Raw genomic sequence first — 26,288 nt, 5'->3', positions numbered from 1 at the left:
TCCTCTTTTGTGGAAAAGTTTTACATTTCTCTGCCTCTTCCTTGCATTTTCAGTTCTCTGCTTTGTCATTTGACCTCTCTACTGCTCCAAGGTAATTCACCAAATTGCTCCTGTCATTGCTTTTTGCAGGATTCGAGGTATTCAAATTTTTCCCTGTCTAGACAATCTGGCTATTCAAGCTCCTCCTCCCCCCAGCAATCTGCTTCAGGATCTCAGGTTTACTAATTCCCTGTTGCACAGTCTGGGGTTCACCTTAATCTTTCAGAAATCAGTTCTGACACCTTACCAGGATAATATTTTGCTCAGCTGCAGACTTCAGACAAGTTCCCATGCTGACATCTCTGCTTGCTCCCAAGGCTGTGTCTCTGATTACCTGTTTTTCAATCCCTTCTTCCTCAGGCATCTGTCATGGCCTGAGAATTTCTCAGGGTTCTGTGGTTTATGGCTTCCACCATTTCCATGATAGGCATTGTATGAGGAAACTTCAGTGATACCTCAGATTGGGGTGGCTTCAACATTGCCACCCCCTGGACTTCCCAGTCTCAAGCTTAAGTTTAAGTGATGGATTCATCAACTTTCTCTCAAAACAGGAGTTGCTTTTCAAGCTCCATTTCCTACTCAGGAGCTCTTTACAGACGCCTCAGACAAGGTTTGGGGTGTCTCCTATGGTCTCATAAAGGTTCAGGGTTGCTGGTCTCCTCATCAGAGGTCAGACCACATCAACATAAAGGAGATGTGGGCTCTGCTTATGGCTCTGTAAACTTAGATTCTCTCTCTCATCCCGGGCCCCTCAAAGTTTTTACAGACAATACCATGGTGATGTGGTATGTCAACAAGCAGGGAGGCACAAAGTCCTATCTTTTTTGAAGACGGGCTGTTCAGGTCTGGGATCTAGCTATCCAGTATCAAGTGACTCTTCAGGCAGTTTACATTCCTTTGAAGCACAGTCTAGTGGCAGACTTCTTGATCAGGTCCAGCACACAAACTCACGAATGGTTGTTTCACAGAGATGTGTTCCAGGACATTGTCCATTGGCGGGGTATTCCTCAGGTAAATTCTTTTGCCTCCCATCTGAACAGACCGCTTCCTATATTCTGTTTGAGTCTCAAGTCCTCTGGCTTGGAAAGTGGACACAGTGTCTTTCCCTTCAAGGGGGTTGTTTCTGTACACCCCCCCCCCTTAGTGCACAAGATCAAGCAGGACTCATTCAAAATCTTGCTGGTGACTCCCTTTTGGCCCAGACACGATTGATTCCCCCTTCTGTCTCACCTGGCCAAGGGCGGTCACTACAAGTTACCTCATCAGGTGGATCTTCTCACACAAGACAAGGGATCTGTTAGCCATCCTCACTTGTCCACTCTTCAAATGACACTGTGGGTGATAAGGTTTTGATCCCTTTTAGGCACCTCTTTTCTGAGGATTTGCTTTGGGTTCTGCAGGAGGTCATGAAACCAACTACCAGGAAACCATGTATGTACAAATGGGAAATATTTTCTTTGTGGTGCCTCTCTTGCCAGCAGGATCCTCAATGCATGGAGGTTCCTTTGGTTCTCTCTCATTTGTGTGATCTGCCCTTGCATCCTCTAGCCTCTAGGCCAATCAGTTCCTTAAAGGTGTTCTTGATATCAGGCCTCCCAGGAAGCCTGTTCCTCCTCCTTGTGACCTCAGTTTTGTACTTGAAAAAGTGACCCAAGCTCCTTTTGAGCCTGCTTCCTCATCTTCCTTGCAACATTGTACTTGGAAGCCTGTTCTGCTTTTGGCTCTTACTTCAGCCAAGAAGGTGTCCGAACTTCAGGATGCCTCTTCATACTAATCCATCTTTTATGCTCAAGGTGGTCAGTGAGTTGTCCCTTAATCAGTCTGTTCATCTTTCTCCCTTTTTTCCTTCTCAGTCTGCTAGTGAGAAAGTTCTTCACATCTTGGATTTGCATATATAACGCAGATATTATTTAGTCCAACTAAAGTTTTTCACATATCTGAGCAGCTTTTTTTTTGTATTTCTTTTCATCCCAGGACTTTGGACTTAGCTTTTTCTAAGCAAACCATCTCCTACTGGATTTTAAGGCCACTTCCTTTTGCTATTTTCATGACAAATGTCTTTCCTCATCTGTAATGGCACATTCTACTATGGCACTTGCCTCCTCTGGTGCCTTTTTTAAGGGTCTGGATACCAATTCTATCCTTAAGGCAGCTACTTCATCCTCTCTTCGTATTTTACTAAACATTACAAGTTGGATGTTGTCTCTAGGGCCAGGGCAAGCTTTGCTAACACTATATTACATGGGTTTGTGGAGGGTTCTTCTCTGCCTTCCTCCTCCCAGGCATCCTCTTGAGCTGTTATACTCTTCCTTAGGTGAAGAATACTGCAATAGCGATATGGAAGGACATAGTACAGTTGTGTAAAGTCTTACCATAACAGTAGATTTTCTTCTCTTCACTTTTGCAGTATTCAGTCCAGCCCTCTTGCTTTGTGTTCTGGTTGCCCTCCTGGCCAAGGGCCCTTCTTTCTTCCTTAATTCTTTTTCCTTGTGGATGCACAAGTTCCTATTTGTCCTTGAGGGCATTCTGTTCCTTCTGGGGCTTTTTCATTTCTGAGTATCTCCATCCGTATGTCATCTTTATACCCTATATTGTGTGCAGGGAGTGTACTTGTAATACTTGGCGCCTGTAAGAGCTGAAGGCTTTTATAATGATCGGATATTGGGCTGTCCTTTGCAGGATATCTCTTAGGTGAAGCATTCTGCAACAGTGAAAAGGACACATACTGTTATGGTAAGATTTTACACAGTTGTACTTTTTACAGACATGAGATTTCAGAAGATGACTTTTGTCAGTAGTTCCTCGCCACCTACAGAGTGCAGTAATAGTGATGGCGTAGCTTGGTCTAAAACCATGTCTGTCTAATAGGATAGCATATTTCTTTATGCAGTCTAGAATTTGGCTGTAGACATTCATTAGTATTTTAGCTGGAAAGCAGGTGTTGGCTATTGCTGGATAGTCATTTTCTGAGTAGGGGTCATTTGTTTTAGGACAGGGTATAATCCATGGTTAAAGCTTGAAGTGGTTGTGTTGATGGTTAGAGCTAAGTTAAAGATATGTCTTGGTGGAGACTTAAGTGTAATTCTTCCTCCTCTTTATAATCTTGGATGTAAAACATGGAAGTGATAATTGTAATGGTACCCAGTTTGCAGTACGTTTTGGCTCTCTGGTATTGTGATCATTTTAGGAGAGAGGGGTATTCAAGAAGAGTGTGCAACAGGATTAATGGGGTATAGGGGTTAGGTTGTTGTATAGTTTTAGTTGGTGGTGGGGAAAATATGTTCAATTTAATTTCATTGACATTTGTCAGTCTGATATTCTGAGCATTTATACCTACTCTAAGAAAGTGTGCTTTGATACCAATTTTCCAGATTGCTTTCCATAATTTTTGTATTGTTTAAGCTTGTTTGCAACTGTTAAAAATATTTTTAGATTGATTATTATTGATACTTTCTTCAGTCTTTGGTGGTGATCTAGTTTTGTCATCTTCTTTTTCTTTTCCTTTCAGCTTTTCCTGTTAGGGGTTGCCACAGAGGAACAACGGTCCACAGATTTTTTTTCCTCCAGCCCCTCCTTCATTATTACCAGCACAGCCCTCGTGCCCTGTCTTCATCACTTCAACCAACTACTCCATGCCCCCCACTGATTGCAAGCAATGGAGCTCAGCACATCTGAGCTTTTATCCAGGGAAGGTTTTACTTTGGCCTACCCTGTTACTCTCCCCTCCCCTTGTTGCAGCATGGTATGGTCCTTGGGAGGGGTGCGATTTGATATCACCCCTCTTTTGCTGCAACTCAGCCAAGCTCCACTGCCCCCTGCTGACCACGCCTCCTCTGGCAGCATCCCTAGCCTCCACCAGGGATCATCATCTGGAGACACCCACTTACCATCCGTCCCCAAAGGATGGGCATGCCCATTCCTCCCTGCTGCTCTGTAAGTCACCAGAGGCACAAATTGGACCTGAGTCACCTGGGTCGTAGTCTGTACTTTATCCCTGTATGCCACCAGAGTGGCATCATTTTGAGATATTATTGATTAGTTTTTCAATGTACCCAAGCTTTGTTACATGGTATAATCTATTTGTTTGTTTTTTTAAGATCACTTGTTAACCAAAGAGAGAGAAGAGAAAGTATTTTGCTGTTGACCAATGGTTTTAGTGGATACAAATGTTCTTGAATGGGAACAAGTATATGAATATGGTTGAGAGAGCAGTTCTGTGGTTAGTGCAGTTATAAGCTGCGTCACAGTTGATCTATTCAAGTTCAGTTAACTATAGTTCTTGGTTAGATTCTGTAATGCTTCTGAGTGAGTGTTCTCCTTGGTTTAACTGTATGGTTTTAAGTGACCAATTTGTAAGAACAGTGCAGTCATGCTTGGGAGATGGTACTAACTGAGAAGAGTTAGTGAGAGTTAAAATGTGGGTAAATAGGTTTCTATCATGGCTTTTCAGGTCCAGTTTTAGATCCCAAAAAATAAGTAAATTGTGGTTATCAGCTTTTGAAAGTGAAGGAGGATGTCGTCAGAATATAGATTGTCAGTATAAATATCTTGCTGCTGCTTTCAAGATGTAGTTAATAGTCGACTGTTTGGGTTGTTGAATATATAGACTTCTCTACAGGAGTATTGGGGATAAGTTCTAGTGTTTGCCAAGTAGACAAGCAACATGGCTACCAGTTTGTTTTATCTGGTAGATGATGTAAATGTGATGGTTCTACAAAATGCCTGATAATATCAAGCTGTTGTCTTTCAGCCAAGTTTAATAGACTAGTAGAATTTTTGGCTTGTGAATGCCTGTCCAGGCTTCCAGTTTAGACCATATATTATTAATACTGGCTATGATCATGTTGGCTATGGTTAAACCTGTTGGCTTTAACTGGCATGATGTTAGTAAATGGTAGGATTAGCGTTATGAGAGCATAACATTGGTGCCAGTCATGGGCCGGGGTTGGGGTTGGGTTGGATGTCCCTAGATTGTAGTACGAGTGGAATAACAGATACTGTAAATATGCACACTGTAGGAGAAAAGGGAAATGGAAGTGTGTGGTAACTATTCAGTGTTATTACTGATGCATGGGTAACAGTGGGAAGGAAGAACAGTGGGGAGGCAGTAGCATGGATAGGAACTGGAGTGGGGGGTTTAAGACCAACTTGAGGAGATCATGCTTCATGAAGCGAATGCCAAGATCCTGAATGCATTGCCAGAAGAACTGGTGTTGTGTGGCAGTGCAGACAAGTTTAAAAATATCAGAGGCAGGTGTGAAAAACTGGTAGGAAACTGCATGAAATTAGCTATAATGCCATGATTGGAGGAGCAGGACAGTTCTTATTTTGACAACTGAGTGCTTTTGTTTAAGTACTGTACCTGTTTGAGTTGTGTCAGAAAATTTAAGATAGATATCCTCCTAGTAGTACTGTATAAAGCTATTGTTTCTCATGGACTAGTTGTGGTAAAGATGTGTTATTGTTATAGTATATGTTATTTAGTAGACCTAAATAGTCTGTGCTCTGTTTTACAGGCTTTTGTGTGGAAGCAGACAACATCTGAGAAAGATATGACAAAATGAACAGAAAAGCTTACAAGTAGAAAACAAAAGAGCTGGGAATGAATACACATTGTTACCCAAAGATTCCAAAACAGAAGAGACACGGTGAGTTACACTGTAAATTTTCTTCATGTTTTATAAAGTATTAAAATATGGATTAAAGAGCATGAAGGCAGAAACATTAGCAGAAATAAAACAGCTGCTTGACCTGCATAGTCTATCCAGTTTCTTCCCTGCTGCCTCCTAAAATTGCACAGCACCTCTCTTTCTCTCATATGACCTTGAATTCTGTACTGATTTTAATCCTGTACCTCTGTATGCGTCAGAGCTGTGAAAAAAAAATTCCGCAATACTTCAGAGTTTGTTTAACTTTGAAATTCTGACTACTTTTTTACAGTTCTTTTTCAAAATGACACTAACCTCCAGGAATTTTCCTGAAAACCTCCATAGTACTTTCCAAGGGTAAATAAGCTATGTTCGTTTAATCTCCCATCTGACTCTTGGGTTTTGGTGTGGTCTCTGCACTGCTATCTTTTCTGGAGGACTTTGCCCGCATCATTTTGCTTTTGCAAACGTAGGGTTTTCACAACTAAACAAAGTGATTCAGTGTTCAGTTTTTTAGGTTTCAGGCACACAAACGCAAATGGTGAGCTAAAGCTATCAAGGAGTTTGTCTTCCATAAGAACTGTGCCGTATACTTTCTCCCCAAACCCAAGTCCAGTCCTTTGACTTAATGTAGGGTTTTATTTGTCGTTCCTTCAGTGGGATAATATTCTCCTCTTTACTCTTGCTACCTGCACCTGTGCATCCCAGAATTTCCTGTCCACAACCTACATTTTCCATTCTGTATTTTTGACTTTGATTCCCCACTTGTAAATTATCTGATTTTATTTACCAGGATCCAGCTAACACCTGTTCCCTCCACTACTTGGGACAAACAGTATATTGTTTATCGAACAGTTTTGAGTCACTAGTTAAATACGGCTGTTAACAGCTACTCTTGTAAAGCACAGTTTAATTGACCTTTCTATTAATTACATATCAGAATGTTTAACAGTACTATTCACTATACAACTTGGATCTGTTTTATATCAATCCCTTATGTATCATTTTCTTGCCATGTGTATGTAGCTAGCTTTTGTCATCATTATTTATTTATTTATTCATTCATTTGTTCATTCATTCATTTAACCTTTTTATAACTCGGATAGTAGTCATATTTTATGTTTTTTTTTAATGTAAGTTAATAACTGGGATAGACTGTTTCAGAAAGGCCCTGTCTTAGTCATGACCTAGAACAAAGGCCAAGTACCAGGCATATTTCAGATAAGCAGCATATTATAGAAGAAAATTATGAAAAGTATATGGAACTGGTACAAGAGACATGGTCATAGCTTACAAAAGGACACAGAGGTAATAGACATAAATGTTCATGATAAATAGTTCATTCTACAGCATATATATAATATCTTTATAAGCAAAAATATACAGTGGTTGTTTGACAGTTAGCACAGGAGGTTAAGGCTGTGAGCTGTTAACAAGCTGCTTTGTGTAGTCCAGACTTTGATTCCCTTAACCTCCATTGCTGACTGTGTGACTCTGACCCAAGAGACTTAACCAGACAGTGCTTCTGGGCAGAGGCCGAAAACGGTCAGTGCAAGTGCTCTACCCAGGTTAGAAGTCTACATCTTGGTTGGTTCACTGCTTATGTATTTTTATTTTGGTTTAATATGTAGGAACATTTATTTTTGGTTATGTTGCTGACAGTGTATGTAATGCTAATGTAAAACAATTAAACAACTGTAAAATGCTCAGGTTATATCAAAAGGAATATCGAGTATTTAAAAATAACCAAACAGATTTAACTAAGTAAATGATAATGCAGGTCTCCTGTTTTGCTCTGTTTCAGTCATACCCTAAGATCATATAGTATTTTCAAAAATACTAGGTATGCGTTCTTTGCAGTTTATACTCCCCTGCTTTGAACCCATTATGTCAGTAACTCTCAAAGTTTTAACATGGTGACACCTTACAAACATCTAAAAATTTGTGTAACACCCCACTGCAAACTGAAAAATAAGGAAATAAACAAACAAGCAAATGAAAAACAAGCAAAGCTTGCGAACAGCTCCAAAGGACCATAACATTTTCGATCAAGAGAAACATTAATACTGTCAATGATGAAAGATAGAAAGGCAAAGGATGCTGCAAGAATACTGTACAGAGAAATAGATCAAGGTACGTTTCAAGCAAGTCAACCAACATGAACACTAAAATGGCAATGAATAAACTGATAAATAAAAAAAGCCATATGTGTACTCCTCTAGAAACAGTTAAAAATATTTAATAAACACAAATCACAATACAGATTAAGCGCTTTTAGTTAGCTGCTAGCTAAACTTCAGATACAATTGTATTGTGTTCTCTCCATTTATGTTGGTTAAAAGTCGTGTGTACATTCTCAATCAGTCCTTATTATTCAATTATTTCTTAAAGAATACATTCCGTTGTGCTTTACTCTAATGTCCCTTCTGTTAAGTAAAGCAAGAAGTCACAAATTAATGACATTAACTTCAAAATAGTTCTTTACATAAATTGAGTTATAAAATGTACATATACATAGTCATGTCATGTCAACAAACTTTTCAATTTTAATATACAGGAGAATGAGGAGATAAAACATGTTTCATTAAGGCTGGGGTATTGCCAGGCATTGAGTCTTAACTGCCACAATAATTCTGATTTTTCTAGTAATAATGAAGTAGGACCCCCTCTAAAATCCTCTAACATTTGATCTATAATTTTGAATTTAAATTTGTGATCCACCATCTCATGGCAGTGTTTTGCTAATGCATTGTCCAATTTTTTGTTATTTATATTGTAAATATGTTCGTATATTCTTTAAGTTTACTGTTGGTTTTACCGACATAAAACTCTGAACATTGCTGACACATGGCTATATATACTGTTGATTTAGAGTTACAATTGACTCTATTTTTTAGCCAGTACACTTTGTCCCTGATTTTAAACTTAGATCCTGTCTCTACATATTTACATTGGTTGCATGCCTCACATCTATCTGTACATGCCTGAATGTCTACTTGGGGGTAATTTGGCTGATTCCATCCAGTTTTTCAGATTCGTTCCTTTTTTAAAAATAACAACTGGGTATTCACCTAATTTACTATTAATCTCCCTATCTGCCGTTATTATAGCCCAGTTTTTTATCAAAACTTTCTTCATATATAATGCGTCTAAGCTAAATGTTACTAAACTCTTCTTATAAGGGGTTACTGCTCTAGTAATAATCCTAGAATGATTTTTTATTCTTTCTACTCCTAAATATGTCTCTCTTTGATGTTGAGTCATTACTCTCATACAGTCATTATTTAAAATAGGTCAACACACCCCTTGTTCTCTTTTAGTTTGTACTTCATCTATTAATTGGGACAAAAGGCTGTTAGGGTACCCTCTATGTAGAAACATTCTCCTAAGGGTTTCACATTCCTCTTGGAACTGAGTATGCTCTGTCACCATTCTTGTAGCCTGTACCAGTTGTCCCTTCACCACCGACCTCTTCTGCTGGTGGGGGTGAGAGCTGGTATAGTGCAAGAGCGAATTTGAGTAAGTACTCTTCCTGTAAATACAGGCTCTAGAATTCAAATCATGTCTGTTTTTAGCTAGTTCAATGTCCAAGTAACTTATTTTCTCCCTTTGGCGAGAACTAGTGAATCTTAAAAAAAAGACGTGTGACAGCTAGGCGACAAGACTACAGCAGTGGCTACAGTCACTAGCTCTTTTTGCGATCATGCACAAACCTGCTCATTGCACAGTGGTGGCGGGAGCTGAGCACATGCGTATAAACTTGTACTGCTATATCTGCTACCAACCATGTGATCCCAGCAACATACCTCGTGGCACTGCCATGATAGTGTGTTTATGGGTGGGTGTGTGGGGGGTTAAAACTGAATTAAAGAAATGAAGAGACATCTGGAAAGGGAATCCTAAAACTTGAGTATGCTGTGCTTATTACTACTCTAAACCTATCCATTAATACAACACTTGTACAAACCACGGTCAGTATCATCTGCTACTTTATAACTTTTTCAGATCTGGAACTCATTACTGCCTTCTTCTTAATAAAAGTTAAGTGGCTTCTATTCCTGTACCTGTACAAACCACCTTTTTGTTGTCCACCTTTCTTTTTAAACTAGTCACTCAGCGTAAATGCCCATTACTCTGTTTCAGAGTAATAAGCTAAAACCTCTGCATACCCCCATAGAGACACTAATGAGAAAGTAGACTCACTTAAAAGATCCCGCTTCATGTCTATAGCTGGAGGAAAAGCATCCCTTAATATTGCACCAAACTGCTGCTGGGATAACCTACCACTGCAGATGAGAAAGAAACAACTTCTAATCTTCAGAAAAATAAAAGTATACTACCTCTTTACTGAAAATAAGTGCAGATGTTTCCAGAGATTCTTGTGATATAGCATTTTAAACTGAAACCTTTACTTCGATATTTCTGTGACCACACATTAAAAAATATTCAAATATCCTTTTTGTCAAATATTTACATTGTATAAATTAAGTATTTTGATTGTATTATGTTAGTTAATTTTGCTAGCACATCTCTTTTTGATATTTTCTTGTTGCTGTCTGAGCCCAGGTCACAACTAAAAAGGGCCTTTGTTCCAGGCCATGTGCCTAGTTAAGAAATAAAGTAAAAAATAAATAAAATCCAGTCACCTTGTAATGGCTAGCATGGCCAGAGATCCTGGCTTTATTCTGCCTGTTTATCCACAACTCCTATGTGTTGCAATGCCCAGTTTAGAAACCACTACATTGTTTGTGTGTGCATTTGCAGATTTATATGCACAAATCACACCAGTGTTACTGTGTTTATCGTAGATTAAATTGCTTTATTATATTTATAAATAGTGTGTTCCATTGTACTTGAAATACAGCCTGATTTGTGGCCAAAAAGACCTTTATATCAACTTAACAATCCCATAAACAACTGTATACTTTCATAAATACGTACAGTCTTTTCACATATTTTGTTGTACATACTTTGTCCACAGCTTCCATACTCTTACAGGAATTTTTTTGGACAGAAGCTTGTTAGATAGAAGAAAGGACAAGATACATACTCTTAAATGGAATGTGTGGGACTAGAACCATAGCTCACTCATCTAGTACCTGGTGCCTTTACCTATCTGATATCCTAAGGCCCAATCACATTGGTAGTCCTAAATATCAAAAGCCAGCTCAGTTCCATTTTTGCTCCACTCCCCATCCCAACTCTAAGTTCTGCTTTTAAAATGGCAGTTTGTTTGTGTCTTTCTGCTTTTCTCGGTTAGGGGTCGCCACAGCGGAACTCCGGTCCGCTAACGATTGGCAGTTGATTTTTGCGTATCGGCTTGCCAGGCCTGACGCACAACCTTCAACGAAGGTACGCCCATTCACGCATGTCTCCACGCAGAAGACGCTCTAGCTGAGAATCGAACCAGACAGCATCTTACTGTGAGGTGACAACGCTACCGCAGCACCAACACCGCGGGTGCTTTTAAAATGGCCGTGAGCTACTTATTACATTTGTAGTATTGAAGCTTTTCAGTATTGGAGTCCCGACCACAAAAGCAATATGGATGGGTACTGCATTACCGATCAGTAGGCATCTCCCAGTCGCACTCCCTAACGCACTGTACCTGAGGAAACTGCCTGCTTTACCCACTACTATGTTGCTTTGTGGAGCAGTCATTGAGGATCAGTGTGAAAAGAAAGAAATGTTGGGGGAGTTGAAAGTTTTGCAAACGCAAGAGTAGTGAATGCGAAAAAAAATCAAGTGCTTGAAGTATTAATTTTATGAAAAAAGAAAAGTGACTATGGTGATGATTTTAGATGCATGTTGTTTGATATATTAGTTCAATATAGCTGTGTTCATAAATACAAAAAGTTCAGGCTCTCTGTTCTGTAGGTTTATTCTTTTGACTTGTATTAAGTCTTGTAATGTGAAATTAGAGACTTGCAGTCTGAGGCAACACCTTCCCATTTTCCCGTCATTTACTGAAAAGCTGTAAAAATATATAAACTCCTGATCACTAAAGGATGCTCAACCAAGCAAAAATGTGTAGAAAACAAGCAGAGCTAAGCCACCACAGAGAAACATTTATTAACTAATAAAACTGCATAAAAGCAACACAGGCATAGAAACAGGGATAAGCACTTTCAACGCATAGAGCCTTCATCAGAAAAGTTCAGTAAGCAATTTCATGTCTCATCTGGATTCATTACGTTTTCTACCTTTAATTTTAAGACTTTTTTAATAGCCTGTCATGAGTACACTTACATTAGATTACCTACCAAAATTCTAAGTATAAGCCAAAGAAAGTGGTTGCAAAACGCCAAAGGCAGCCTCTTCCAAAACCAAAATCTCAGTCCACAAAAAGAGTTAGTACAGCATGGGTAGTACAGAGAGCTTTAATGGAGCTTGTGATCAATGACAATCTGAAGGTCTAATGACTGAAAGCACTTATCTGTACGTATTTGCCATCGTTTATTTGTTGTATTTGTTTTACTGAACACTCTTATCTGCTATTTTTTATTGAGCATTCACTCCATTAAAGCTCTCTGTCCTAGCCATGGTGTACCAGCTCTTTTTGTGGACTAAAATCCTAAGTATGTCTGCCGTTTGGGTTTAGTACCTAACCCTCCTTTTTGTTTTTGAAGAGTAAGAAGTAGAAGATGGAATTTCAGAAGTTACAGATTTATTTTGCTTGTAACAGTGGGATTCAGAAGAAGATAACTTTAACATGGTCAGGTATTTTGTCCTTCTACTGTTTGGTGGGGAGAGGTCTTTTTCATGGTATGCTTTTGGGGTTAAAAGTGTAGCAGGATACTTGAGAAAAAGGAAGAGGAATCATTAGTATTTACGCCAGTATTGGTTTGCGTTTATATATTTAGGGGTACAACCCCCTTTCCAAGATTTACTGTATTTAATCTAAATGCATGAGCTCTAAAAGTATGTATGTCTTACATTTCTACATGTGACATATTGCAGTGAGTCCAAATAAGCACTAAACATATGTAGTTAAGGAATGTGAGCATTCAGTGTAAATAAGCCAGCATTTTAATAGAAGTATTTGTTTGGGGGGTGGCAGATATAGCCACCCAATGGTATAAACCTTGGCTTTAGATGATTGTCACTGTTGAAGTGGCACCCTGACCCCATGTGCAAAATGGGATAAAGGGGTTGTAGATGGATGGATTTGTTGGGGGGGGGGTGGCAAAGGTACATTCTCATCTCATGGATTTTCACTTACGATTGCTCTAGCTTGGGAAGGAATGATCATTCATAAAAGTGAAAAAAATATTGCTCTTTCTGTGCCTTTTTCAGCTGCCCTTCAAACTCAGAGATCACCTGACACATCCATTTAAATCATAAATATGTCACCAAAGTCAGTAGTAAGCCGAAGCAGGTAATACCTTAAGCCAATACACTTGAGAAAGAGTAACCCAAGCAGTTGTGTGGAGCAGTTCAAGGTAAACTTCCTTTATACTGTTAATTTATTTATTATTTATTTTACATTTGTTGACCGGGATTGTCCAACTGAGCTGAAGAACCCTTTTTTAGCAGAGGCCCGGGGAGAAAAACTCCAACATATTATGCAATTTTCATTATAAATTAGGATTAAACAGCAATGTTACAAGATTATTACAAGCATTAAGTAGCAATACAATGTTATACAGTGTTAATAATCAGGAGTATAGCATAACTATTTCAAGATGTATTAAAAGAAATATGTCATTAAGATTAATATAGTTTTTTGGGAGTAAGTAGTTACAAAAACCCAGTTTTATTATTAATGTAGTTGCATGAAGGCAAGACTGTTACAATAGAATGTTTCTCTGAGGTGATTTGCTTAATAGATTTTAGAAGACAGTAAAAAGAGTAGTCAAGGAAGATTAGAGAGAGCTAGTGAGAAGAGTGAGTTAAGGGCAGAAAGTAGATTAAGGTATGAGAAGTAGGGGATGTTTAAAGAGGGAAAGTGCAGTGGCAGGACCAGTGACTTTTAAAGTGCTCTTTGGTGGCTGTCTTAAATTGTTTAGGATGTGTAAGGGTTCTGATGTCTAGTTGGAGCATATTCCAGGCAATAGTGGGGTGATAGCTGTACATGTTGCGTCCATATTTAGACTTGGGTTTGTAGAGTTGTAATAGGTCTTGATTAGAGCTTCGGAGAGGTCTGGAGGGAGAATAGTGGAAGATGAGGGGATAGTGCTGGGCAGTAGGAAGGCTGGTATAGGATAGAATGGATGATCTGGAGCTGAGAGAGAAGAAGCTGGTGGGGTAATTCAAGCTAGTTTAGGTGTTTTAGAGAGAGACAGTGATGGGATTTGTAGGTTTGTTGGGCAGCAAATCTAGCTACCTTGTTGTAGGTAGATTTGAGTTTGGTTAGGAGTGCTGAGTTAAGATTTGTGAGAATTTAAGAATTGTACATTAGACTGGGTAGAAGGTAAGTAAGAGAGAGAGTAATCTTGGCTTCAGAGGTAAGGAATTTCTTGTTACTGTAAAGGAGTCCTAGTTTTGAATTAGTCTTTTTGATACAGTTATTAACATACAAGTCCAATTTAAGCTGATTGTCAATGGTTACGCCTAAGAGCTTAGTGCTGGATTCTATCTGAATTGGAGTGTTATTAAGGGACTGTATGGAGAAGGAGAGTTTAATATTGTTGAACTTTTCAGGTAGGAAGAATTACAGTTTTGTTTTTTAGAGTTAAAGATGAGCTGGTTGTTGGAGAGCCATGTTTCAAGTAAGTTAAAAGATGCCCGAGTAGCTGAGAAGAGCATAGAGGGAGAGTTGGCTGTGGTGATGACTGTAGAGTCATCTGCGTATTGCACTAAAGATGACTGAGGACAGGAGGTATAGAGCTGATTAGTAAAGATATTAAAAACTAAAGGCCCTAGGATAGACCCTTGAGGTACACCCATTTTTACAGGGAGAGGTGGGGAGAGTGCAGAGAGCCATCTCACTGATTGAGATCTGTCAGTGAGGTAGCTGGAGAACCATGCAATAGTATCAGAGGAGAAGTTGAGGTTATGCAGTTTGTGCAGCAGAAGAGAGTGTGAGACAGTGTTGAAAGCTTTTGAGAGGTCCAGAATAGGTAAGTAATAGGTTTATGGTCATCCATGGCTATAGAGACAGTGTTAAGGAAGGATAATAGAGCTGTAGTGGTGCTATGTTTGAGTCTGAAGCCATGTTGAGTGGGTGTAAGCAGATTTTCTTGTATTAGATACTGCATAACTTGTTTATGAAGACATTTATCTAGTACTTTAGAGAAAGGGGGGAGAGGAATAGCAATAGGTCTAAAGGTAGAGATATCAGAGATACAGTCAGCTGCTAGTAGAAGAAAAGTGGAAGGAAATTTGTCAGCTGATTTTGAGCATGGTTTTAATTTAGAGAGTAGAGTTTTGATGTAGCTAGTAGGTACAGGTTTGAGGGAGAAGGTATTTGAGGGGATAGTATTAGGAGTAGGTTCAGAAAAGTTGGAGATGTTAGTAGTAGAGGATTTTGGGTTAGGGTTCAGTAGCTCAGATATTGAATATATAAAATAGGTATTGAAAATAGTGGCAGTTTTTTGTCTGGGCCTGGATTGGGGGAGCTAAGATTACCGGGATGTAATATTTGGTCAACAGAGTTCCAAAAATTTTTTAGGATTAGATTTTAGGGCTATGGGAGGTTTGTTACATGTCCTTTTTATCTTTGTTTGTATTTTTTTTTGTTAGATTTCTGAGTTCTTTATATTTTTGCAAGTCTGCAGAGAGCTTAGTTTGTGACAGTTTTTTCCATAATTTGTCTCTAGTTATCATAAGGGTACGAGTGGCTTTTGAAAGCCACAGAGATATGTTGGACTTAATTCGAACTTTACGAGGGGGAGCAAGTGAGTCTTAGATGCTATGGAAGGTGGAGTTGAAAGCTACTGTTACTAGTTATTGTTAGTGATAACATTGACAGTGCTAGCACGGCAAAACTCAACTGGCAGCACTGAGTTTTGGCTGTGCCCACCCTATCCATACATATGCTTATGTTTGCAGCTGCAACACCCTTTTGGTGGTGGTGGTAAAAAAACTGTGATGGTAGAGATGGTAGCTGGATTTCTGCATCCCTAGTATACTGCGGTTGGGTTGGAGGGTACATTTTCCCTCTCCAGTAAAATCCAGCAGTATCTGAGGAGCAAACCCAGAACTCCAGGAAGGCTGTAGACTAAGGATAAGGTTTGAAATGTTGTTTAAAGCATACTAGATTTCTAAAACAAGGGATGTGGATGAAATAATGATATATTTTTTTAATTTATATTTATTTTTTTTTTTAAAATACTGTACTTTTCTGCCATTAGTACCTCTCCAACGTACCACTCCAGACCAGGACCCCAAAAGTAGGAAAATCCCAAATGTAAGAAGGCATGGGAAGTCCGAAGCGGAGACCATTACATGGTGGCTGCTGAAGGCTTGTTTTTAGTGTCCTGCCAACATCCCACCTACTTCTCAATGTACATTACGTATGCATATTCCTCTGTCATAGGTATCCATAAGTGACAACTGGTGCTTGGCTGGTCGTTATTTATTTAGTCAAGTCCAACTGTTTGTGCCCTCCGGTATTTGAGTACCAGGCCTGTCTATCTACAATTGCTGCTTTAAGTTCTTGCAGATTCATGTTCATTACTTCAGCAATGCTGTTTGTCTGTCTTAGCCTATATTGTCCTCCTCTTTGACCTTCAGCCATTCCCTGCATCAGGGTTTTCTCTAATCAGTCCTGTTTTATGTGGCTAAAGTATGTTGTGTTTGTTTTATCATCAGTCCTAACATTTAACAATCTGGTTTAGACTGATTTGAGCTTCTTGCACTTTGTAGAGTTCTCAAAGCATTGATTTTCCTACACTTGGACAACCATAGCTTGGACTGCATGCTCCTTTATTGACAATGCAGTGTCTCTGCTTATTAAATTCTTGCTTGAAAATTTCACAGCTGTTTTCCTCGGCTGTTTGCAATTTTGTATGCTGAGCAGCAACTAGCTTTTTCACTTTCTACTTTCACCTTTGTCTACAGGTCATCTGTCCTCCTCACATTCAGTATGTAGTATCATCTACATATCTGATGTTAATATTTCTTCCTGCAGTTTTGATTCCAGTATCTGATTAATCTAACCAAGCATTTTGTATATAAATTAAATAAATCTGGTTATAGTGTACAGCCTTGCTGTACTCTTCTCCCAGTCTTAAACAGCCAGTTATTCCATTTTCAATTCTGTTTCTTAGTTTGCATACAGATTCGACAGGGATCATCACTGGCTGTTGCTATTTTTAATTTAGTTGTTCTGTGTCTCCCCTTTAACACTGTGAGAACAGCAGAACAGACCACTCACTCAGCTGTGGATGAAGGGGGAAAGCTGCTTCTACTCTAGATAGGTAGGTGATTCAATCAAGATGATGTTCTACTGAGACAGAAAGATCACAGTTTGGAAGATGAGACAGAATGGGGGAAAGTAGTCTATTGGGTAGCATAATAATAAACTGTAACAAGTTAAAGCCTGCAGATGAGCTTGTTTTTCAAAGTATGTATTTGTATACAGTTTGACTGTACCCATATCACTTGACCAATCAGACCTACCAAGATTTCTTTGAAAATTACTTCCACGCAAGTTGTCTTTTCCCCAGTTATTCCAAAAAGTAAGGTATTAAAAGGCAGTTCTCTTATATGGTATTGTGCATCTCAGCCTCACCAGCCGTGTGCTGCTTCTGAATAAACCAGCTATTACTTCAGCATGTTTAGTAACTGAACTAGAAAAGTATAAATTGGTACATTGCTAAATAATGTAAAAAAAAAAAACAAAAAAACAGTAAAATATTTTCTCAATGCTGTATCTTTAAAAATAAATGTAAATAAATTCCAGACAAATTATGGGGACTTAGAGACATTCATTGCATGATGGCTTCCCATTGTTTTACCAGTATTGTGTAGTCAAAACATACATACAGTATTGCATTACACAGTTTATTATAAGTATCATTCCTGAGTCACAGATGTATGTAGTTTTTCCTCCTGTCTCCTTAGTCATATTTTGAGTCTTTTTATTGTCATTTCTTTTTCACAAAGAGCATGCACACATAGAAAGCAATGCTCTATGAATTATTTGTTGAATGGATACTGCTTTGGTAAAAGCTTTCATTATATCAGAAATGGAATTATTTGTATCATACCATTCGTAGGCACTGGCAAGCCTGTGACAATGAAATCTAGAAATGCTAAAGCAGGCATTGCATAGTTATGCATTTTGCTTAAAGCAGGATGAGGAAAAGTATTACCTTTTATAAAATTCATACAAATGTGCTCCTGAGAGAAGGAGAATTGGATGCAATATAAGGTTTCAGTTATGGAAATCATCAGGTAGGTGGTTGAATATGGGGTCAATTTAATGTCTGAAAGCTGCTTTTTTTATATGGTGTCCTGATTTATAGTGTTTGTCCTCTCTTGCTGAATGTCACTTTTCAGATTGTAGAAATTTCTTGAACAGAGAGTGTATAGTTAAATTAGCAAAGAAAGACAAAGGAAGCAATGAAATGAGTAAATAATGAGCAGAAAAGAATGATGAAAAAGCACAACTGATAAATAAATATTCATGGTCAGGATGCGAGAAGGAGAAAGGAATTCACCAAAGCTACTCATTAGAAGAACTCAGGGTAAGGGGACTAATTGCTGTTACTTTGCAGACAGAAATTCCTGAGGAAACTGTAAAAACTAAAAGTGCACAATACATTGGCAGTGGATGTAATTTTATCCTAGGAATCCTTAAGAAAAAGGAGGAAAAGTTGCAGCCCTGTAGTTTCAAGAAGGTAGATGTGACTCTGCTTCTAAAAAGTAGGAGCACCATTCAAGCCAGAAGTAGCCTACTACTTTTACCTTAACTCTAAGAAATATTATCAGTGTAAGGGAAAGCATACTGAAATCATGTGGGGTGCTGGATCCAAAGCAACATGGTTGCCAGACAAATGTGAAAGATCTTTCACTGGATAACAAGGTAAATAGATTAGAATAGGACAGTGGGCATAGCCTACTTAAATTTATTTATGGAGCCAGACTCTAGGTTAGTAAGCAAACTAGAATAAACACAAAGGAAAGTAGAAATCCACAAATACCAAATCCACGAACGTTTATTATGTTAGCGCTTTCATGCACGACAAATACATGCACTTCTTCAGACATTTGAACTGACAAACACTGAAACTTTAAATACTAATGAATAATGACATCACAAAAACGTTAAGACCATTAAACAATTAATTAATTAATTGAACCTACTCCAATTAAATAAAATGAAATAAAAGACATATAATGCCAAAAAAATTAACGACTTCAAATGCGTGTGTCGTAGTTGCTTTTAAATCAACGCGGTTAATTTTTAAGTTAAAAATACGCTCTCCCATGCATCAAATAAAACACATAATCTATATATAATATATAATATAAAAATATATATATATCATAAACAATTTGTCCACAATTTATAATATTGATATATAAAAAATATAAATACATATATAAATATGACTATCAACGTTCCAAAGCTCTTAATCTGAGCAAACATTTGATAGAACAGATATCATTAATTCCTGGGTATACATGTGCATTAGTGCGTAATTGCCATAACAGTTCTTGTTCTTCTAATCTAAGATGCCAAGGACTACCCCTGTTTGTCAGTTCAAATGTCTGAAGAAGTGCATGTATTTGTCATGCATGAAAGCGCAAACATAATAAACGTTCGTGGATTTGGTATTTGCGATTTGTGGATTTCTACTTTCCTTTGTGTTTTTCAAGTTGTTTTGGTTGTAGTTTTTCAAGCAAACTAGAATGCCTTTAAATGGATGTCAGGGTGGTGAAATGGGTAAATCAGTGGCTAAGAATTGGGACACTGAGAGTCATCATAAATGAAGTCCACTCACGTGAAAGGATCCTGACAAGTGAAGCAATCCAAGGCAAAGTTTGTGGGTTAATAAATTTTAGTAAGTTTTTAAGTGGCTTTGGGGAAGGTCTGGAAGAAGGATTTTACTTTTTATGTACGTTTACATTGTCTTATGTGAAAATTCAGTGTACATAACCTTAAAAACAGTACATGTTTCACTTCTAGAAATGTCATGTTCTACACCACTGTACTATAGTGCAGTTATGTTAATTTGTAGCTTCTTAAACACTTCTGGACTTATAGTTATTTAGCTTGAACTACCCTAGAGTTCCCAACACTTTGCTGAACTTGTCTATGCCACATACAGGATATGTTCCAAACCTCTCCCAAGCTATGCTTATTATGACTTTCTTGAATATTTGGTGGTTATGAGTAGTGTATGCTGTTTTTTTTAACACTTACCACACTGATTTTTCACAAACCAAATATTTATTTTAATAGTGTCCATAAACCATCAAGCAAAAAGCAAATTATAAGTATCTTAAATTAACTTCTAACTTTTTTCTACCACTCCATTTCAGAAAGGGTCAGTTGTATAACTGCTGCTCAGTGTGTCTTAAACCTGAATGTAATGTTATGTATGTTTAACTTTGAAAATAATGTTATGTTTTGCAAAGTGTTTTATAATAAGTACTATATGTGCTAAATGCTGGTATTGCTTATGACTGTAATCTGCTTGAAACTAGCATTTACTAAATGTTCAATGTGTATTATTATCTTAGAGCTTTTCTCACCAGGCCTCCGCTGAAAATGGACATGTGTCCAGTCGGACTATCCTGGTCAACAAATGTAAAATAAAACTTGTATAGTTCACAAATTGCTTCAGTGCAATTCAGTGCTTAAGTACAATTTTTATTACATTATTCTCAGTAATTGTCAATTCTGTAACAATCTACTGGCTTTATCTTCCTGGTTCCTGGTTATTGGAATTTGCATGACCATTCTTGACTTGTTTGTCACTGTACTTTAACTAGGAAAGCCATTTGTTAAAGTATTTCTTAAGAGTTCACATTCATTTTTTGTCTCCTAATCAAAAATCCTATCCATCATTCTCCATCAGTTGTCTCATGTCTTGCACTTTTTTTGGGGGAGTCCTGGACGTCATTTTTTTTTGGCTTTCTTTGCTACAAATAATATCAAACTCATCGTGGCTTTCTGCTGATTATCAGGTTGGGGGTTCAGTCCTAGCTACGCATGGCCGGACAACTCAGGCCCGCAATTAAATATCTACCCTAACATTTTTTTTTTTGTAAATCATGCTTTAATACCTCTATTTCAGAGCATGGCCTGAATAGGTGATCCCAGTCTCCTTGTTCTCCACTGTACATCTTCTGCAAGTACTATCTACTGTTAGAAACGTTTTTCAGGAGCCTCTCTGCAGTGTGCAAACATTGCCATGCAAATATTTTGAATTTTCCCATCATGTCTAATGGATGCTAAGCATGCATCCACCCATCCTCATCATTCTTAAGCTATATTCAGTGTATTTTCCAAGTCCTGTTTTAACATCTCTAAAAACAATTTTCTTTTGCCATGGTAAGTCTCATGTGCTGTGCTCACCAGCTTTTTGGTTGTCTTTCCTGATATCCTGGAGTCAAATAGAAGTTGAGCTAGTTCTGATGACCTGCCTGACCTCTCCCTGTTTGTAATATATTGGTTTAGTTCAACTAGTAGGTCCATATATAAAATCCATCATTTTCCATTATGGCAAATTCCAGGGTCTATATTAGATAAACTTTCAAGTTTGACTGTCATATGGTCAAACTTTTAAAAGTTCAAACATCTAATAACAAAAAATTACTACAGTAATAACCTACCCGAATGTTTTAAGCAGGGGGGGCAAGCCCCCTTGCACCCCACACATGGGGGGCTGTGCCCCCCCACATCTCCTGCTCTTTAAATATACCAGCTCTGAAATTGCACTACAGTGCAAAGAAAAGAAATCTTCCCATTCCTCACTGTATGGAGATCTCCATTAAAATGTTAGAACAAATTTGATCACATGGTGTTGACCGTATGACACTCGAACTTTTGAAAGTTCGATTATCTAATATAGACCCCAAATTCCACCTTTGCCTCTTGCCAAGTTATTTGAGTTCCAGCTGTTCTTATTTGCTCCCACTATGTAAGCAATGCATTTTTTTCTTTCCATTCCAGTGACACACTGTTAACTACTCTGAGTTTTTGAGAAACCTATTAGTAAGAATCTCACATGTCCATACTTTAGGCTTCTCATCTGAAAGTGTTCCATCAGTTGTTGTTTTAAGCTAACATATCCCTGGTTTGCACAATGCTGTGTGCGAAACAAAACCAAATATTTCAAATTGACATTCCCAGAAAGTCAGTCTCTTTGCATCAGAAGTAATTGCTTCCATCTGAATATATATTCCTAATGTTGCATGGGAGTAAGCCATTTTACTTGTGTGGCCTTGTGGCAGCCATTCAGATCTGGCATTTTTAGCCTCCCCATCTTTGTTGGCAGCAAGAGTTTTTCCCACACTACTTGGTAGCATTTCCCTTCCAGTACAAAATATTGTGTTCTCCTGTTGAATACTTGCCACAGCCTGTTTTCTGGAGTGTCTAAAAAAGCCTTCCCCACACAGATTACTAAAGGGACCAGGAAATTATTTATTGCCTGTATTCTTTGATCCACGTCAATAGTCATTCATTTCTCTCTTTTTAAGATTGCAAAGAGTTTTCTTTCACCACCTGCCATGAAATATGTACAGAATCTACAAGTTCCTAAATATTTGATTTTAGTATGTCTCCATAGATGTGTGTGATCTTGTACAAGTTTGAATGATGGTTGTTAGTTTAATGTAAGAGCCTACATTTCAGTTTTTTATCTATTCTGTATCAAGACAGACACTGAAATGTACTTAATAACTGACGTACCAAAAGAAAATCCCTGTCAGGGTGTTCTAAGAAGAACAAAATTATCTTCTGCAAAAAGGCCATTCTTAACATGGATATTTTCCCACTCATAACCTATCAGCCGAGATGTACTAATCTGAGTTGCCAGGGTTTCTAATTAATGAAAAAGGTAACATTGGACATCCTTGATGAATCTCCATTCCACAACAACTGTACAAGGGTGTCTCCCCCTTCCTTCACTCTAGCATAAAGTTCTGTGTGTTTGTGTGTGTGTGTGTGTGTGTATGTGTGTGTGTGTATATATATATAAATAAATATATATATATATATATATATATATAAATAAATAAATATATATATATATATATATATATATATATATATATATATATGTATGTATATATAAACTGGGAGCGGTCATAGAATTTCCAAACATTGTCAGCATCCTACAAGAGGGTCTTACACAAACAAATGATTGGTGCCAAAGTCATGGCCTTAAACTCGATGCAAAAAAATGTATCATTATCCCTTTCTGTAAGAGTAATGTTCCTGCTAACTACCAAATGAATGGCAACACCCTGGGTACACACTCAGTGGTAAGAGACTTGGGTACACAGGCTGACACCACCATTAGCTTTGATCACCTTGTCTCCACAATCATAAGTAAGGGTATTGCCTCCAGAAAAAAAGAAGTTATAACTTCCCTGTATTCTTCCCTCCTCAGGCCAATAATTGAGTACAGCTCCCCTTTTGGTTTGTACTTTACTAAGCACTGCAGCAATTGGAGAGATCACAAAGGTTCCTCACAAGGAAATTTCAAGGTCTTCAGCATCTGTCACTCTCACTTTATTCTGTTTCATACAGGCTACTCTGAGGCAATCTCTACCTTGCATATAAAGCAATCTCTGATTCTGCTTTATCGGAAATGCTGCATACTTGCAAGTTAAATGGTACACGGGCTACTCACTCTGTAGAACTTAACCTGATATGTGACATTAATCGAACTTGCTGGAGGGACAGATTTGTCTCCCAGAGGTTACCACACCTTTGGAACAGACTCCCACTTCATGTCAGACAGCACGCCTCATTGGTCATCTTCAAACTCAGTCTGGCCAATTGGATGGGTAACCTTAAATTCACCCCGAGGGTTCCACCTTTGTCCCTCTTGGCCAGGGGCAATAGGTGCTGATCATGGAAATAAGGATAGAACTTGGCTGGGCTTGTAAGGTCCCCAGAGCCATTAGCCTAGTAACTTCCTGTGATCCTATGAACCTTTAAGTAGTTTCAGAAATGAAAAGTTACATACATGACTTTTACATTAACATGGTTTCCGTATGCCTATTTTTCAGAACATTAAGCCATTTTGACAGCTATTCCACTTTGTTAAAGCAAGTCCCAGTGTTTGTTTTTTATGGCATTTTAAGAAGATTGAATCTGTTATTACTACAGCTGTGAACATTCTCTAGTATAGCTACTTTCTAGACATGAATAATTGTTAATTCACTAAGTCTTTGTGTAGCCCAATAATATTTGTAGGGTTCCTGAAATTGAACCCATTAGATGGCTTCTTTTATCCCACTGAGACAACCCTGGTCTTAGTTTACTGATTTCAATTTGGGAAGAATCCAAGATTTTAACTAACTGTGCAGCAAGACAAAGACCATGGAATGTTTCTCTCTAAAAACAGTACCTTTACTGAACACAGAGTCTGACTTCCATTCAGTAATCGTTGTTCATCACTAAGCAGATCATTTTATATGAGATTGTCAGTTCTTTTCATTTAAGGCTTCTCACAGAACCAGGACCTGGGCTGTTTCTCCCACTTTCTTTGTGGCTAGGAAAGCATCTGTCTCTTCTCCCCCCTTTTCCTTTATTTTCTGTTGCTTAAAGGAGAAGGTGATTTTACCATTTTCTCACTCAGCGTCTTTCCTTTGGCCGTGAAAAATCTTTGTCCATGCTGGATTTTCATCAAGATTGTCTTGGCAGTTTTCTAAACTGCAGGTTTTCAGATGTAAAATACATATGTCCCTTTCTAAATGCAACTGTGATTGAGAGACACTGGTCTAAGATTGTAGAGTTTCTCTCATCTAAGTCATGTATTTATCGCCTTTGGCTTTTTCTGGGATGCCTATAAATTGGAGGTCATTTTTTGTGAGATCTCACTCTTCTTGTTCAATTTATTTCTTCAGGAATTCCTCCTGTTTTTCCTCCATTTTTGTGCTTTGCAATTTCTGTCATTATCTAGTAGACAACATCTGAGAATTTGAGAGTGGTCTTTATTTATTATAGATTATTAGAGTTAGATTTTTACTGATTTTCACCAGTTATTTGTCTAGTTTCCCATCTGTAGTTACAGAACCTATATGCAGTTGCATGATTGAGCTATGGTGAAGCATGTACAGATGTTCCTCGTGTTTCACTGTTGCAGTCATTACATTTGGGTTATCTGCCTGCAGGTAGCCCTCAGCCGGCCTGAATATCAAAGTCTTGGGTCCTGCGTCGGATGCTGTCTCTTCTTCCATAACGTCAGGTCGTCAGGGGTATAAAGCATGCAGCCGACGCCATTACATCCGTCTTTCTTGTGCGGTGCCTGAAGCAGAAGCAGTTCGCAAGTGCCGGTTGGCCGACTCCTGAAATTTTCGTTTTCGAGTTTCAGAACTGAAGTCTTCAAAAAAGCTAAGTTCCCCGTTGGGGATCCTTTTTCTTGCTCTAAACCAATGTCAGTAAAAGTTAACAATTGTATTAACTGTGGAAAACAAATACCTCATAAAGATTTTCATTCATACTGCATTCCTTGCCTAGGCCCAGACCACGACGTCCCTTGCTGTCGGTTTTGTGCCTTATTCAATCCTCGAACTATTCATTGTCTGTTCATTTTTGCATCAGACTATTTCAGTACTCAGTTTAATTATCCAGAAATGGCTTTGGTAAGCCATCCGACTACCGACATTCCGAAAAAACGTAAGGATAAAGACAGAGACAGACAGCATAGGTCCAAAGCTGCTGATTATGCTTCCGTTAAGCTAGTCACCAGTTCGCCGGTACTCAGTGAGGTGCTTTCGCAGCCCCTGATACCCACTATTTCAGATTCTCAGGCCTCTACTTAGACCCATTTGGATTCGGGTATGCTGCGAGAGGCTTCTTAGACTATGGAACCTGCAGATGTCTCTACCTTGGATGGGTCCAGAGCCGCTGTGCAGGCACTGACTTCTGAGGGTGTATTCAGGCCTACTGACTTAAATTTCAAACTGACGCCACCTTCTTCAAGGCCTAAAACTCGGCCCACGCCTAGAAAACCAACATCCAAACCGCATGGTCAGGCCCATATGCCTAAAAAACAAATGATAAGAATGGCTGAAGACCTTATTACTTTAATCAGGGGAAGGCAGCCTTCTCCCGGTAAGAGACCTAGAACTGGTTTTCCTTCTGATTCTTCTGATCAGGATTCTGAAATTTCTGTTTCTTCTGATTACCAGGATTTGCCCTTATCTTCCTATGAGGATTCTGATGCGGAGGACTCCATTTCCCTCTACTTCCCCTCCAGAAGATTTTTTTTGGTGAAACCTTGCACACTCTTAGCGAGCATTTTCGCTGGGAAAACCAGGATTACTCTGACTCCAAAAAGAGGCTTAGGGAGTTCTTACTCCTACCTCAGCACAGGCCTTTAGCTAGCCCTCCTGTCCTAGACATTGTAGATGATGCCTTCCTAGAATCTAGCCTGACCCCAGACACTTTGCCTCCTGCTCCCAGGAAACCTGACTGGTATTACAGAGTACCTGACTCTCACAAGTTCCTTTTCAAGAATCCTACTG

General features: G+C 38.5%; 1 protein-coding gene across 30 annotated transcripts in view; it reads left to right on the top strand.

Moving 5' to 3' along the window:
* The window catches only part of LOC122787386 (receptor-type tyrosine-protein phosphatase S-like), a 3,272,784-nt gene that overhangs the window by 570,339 nt on the left and 2,676,157 nt on the right, over positions 1-26,288 (top strand). For all 30 annotated transcript variants that reach the window (XM_044054059.1, XM_044054057.1, XM_044054056.1 and 27 more), the window contains exon 2: positions 5,556-5,687. The gene's annotated coding sequence lies outside the window, so the exon portion shown is untranslated. The remainder of the gene's footprint in view (positions 1-5,555; positions 5,688-26,288) is intronic.

This window comes from Protopterus annectens, chromosome 13.part0 (assembly GCF_019279795.1).
Source record: "Protopterus annectens isolate FY-2018-M chromosome 13.part0, PAN1.0, whole genome shotgun sequence".
Lineage (NCBI taxonomy): Eukaryota > Metazoa > Chordata > Ceratodontiformes > Protopteridae > Protopterus > Protopterus annectens.
The sequence above is the reverse complement of the archived record's forward strand: the minus strand, read 5'-3'. Positions and strand labels throughout refer to the sequence as shown.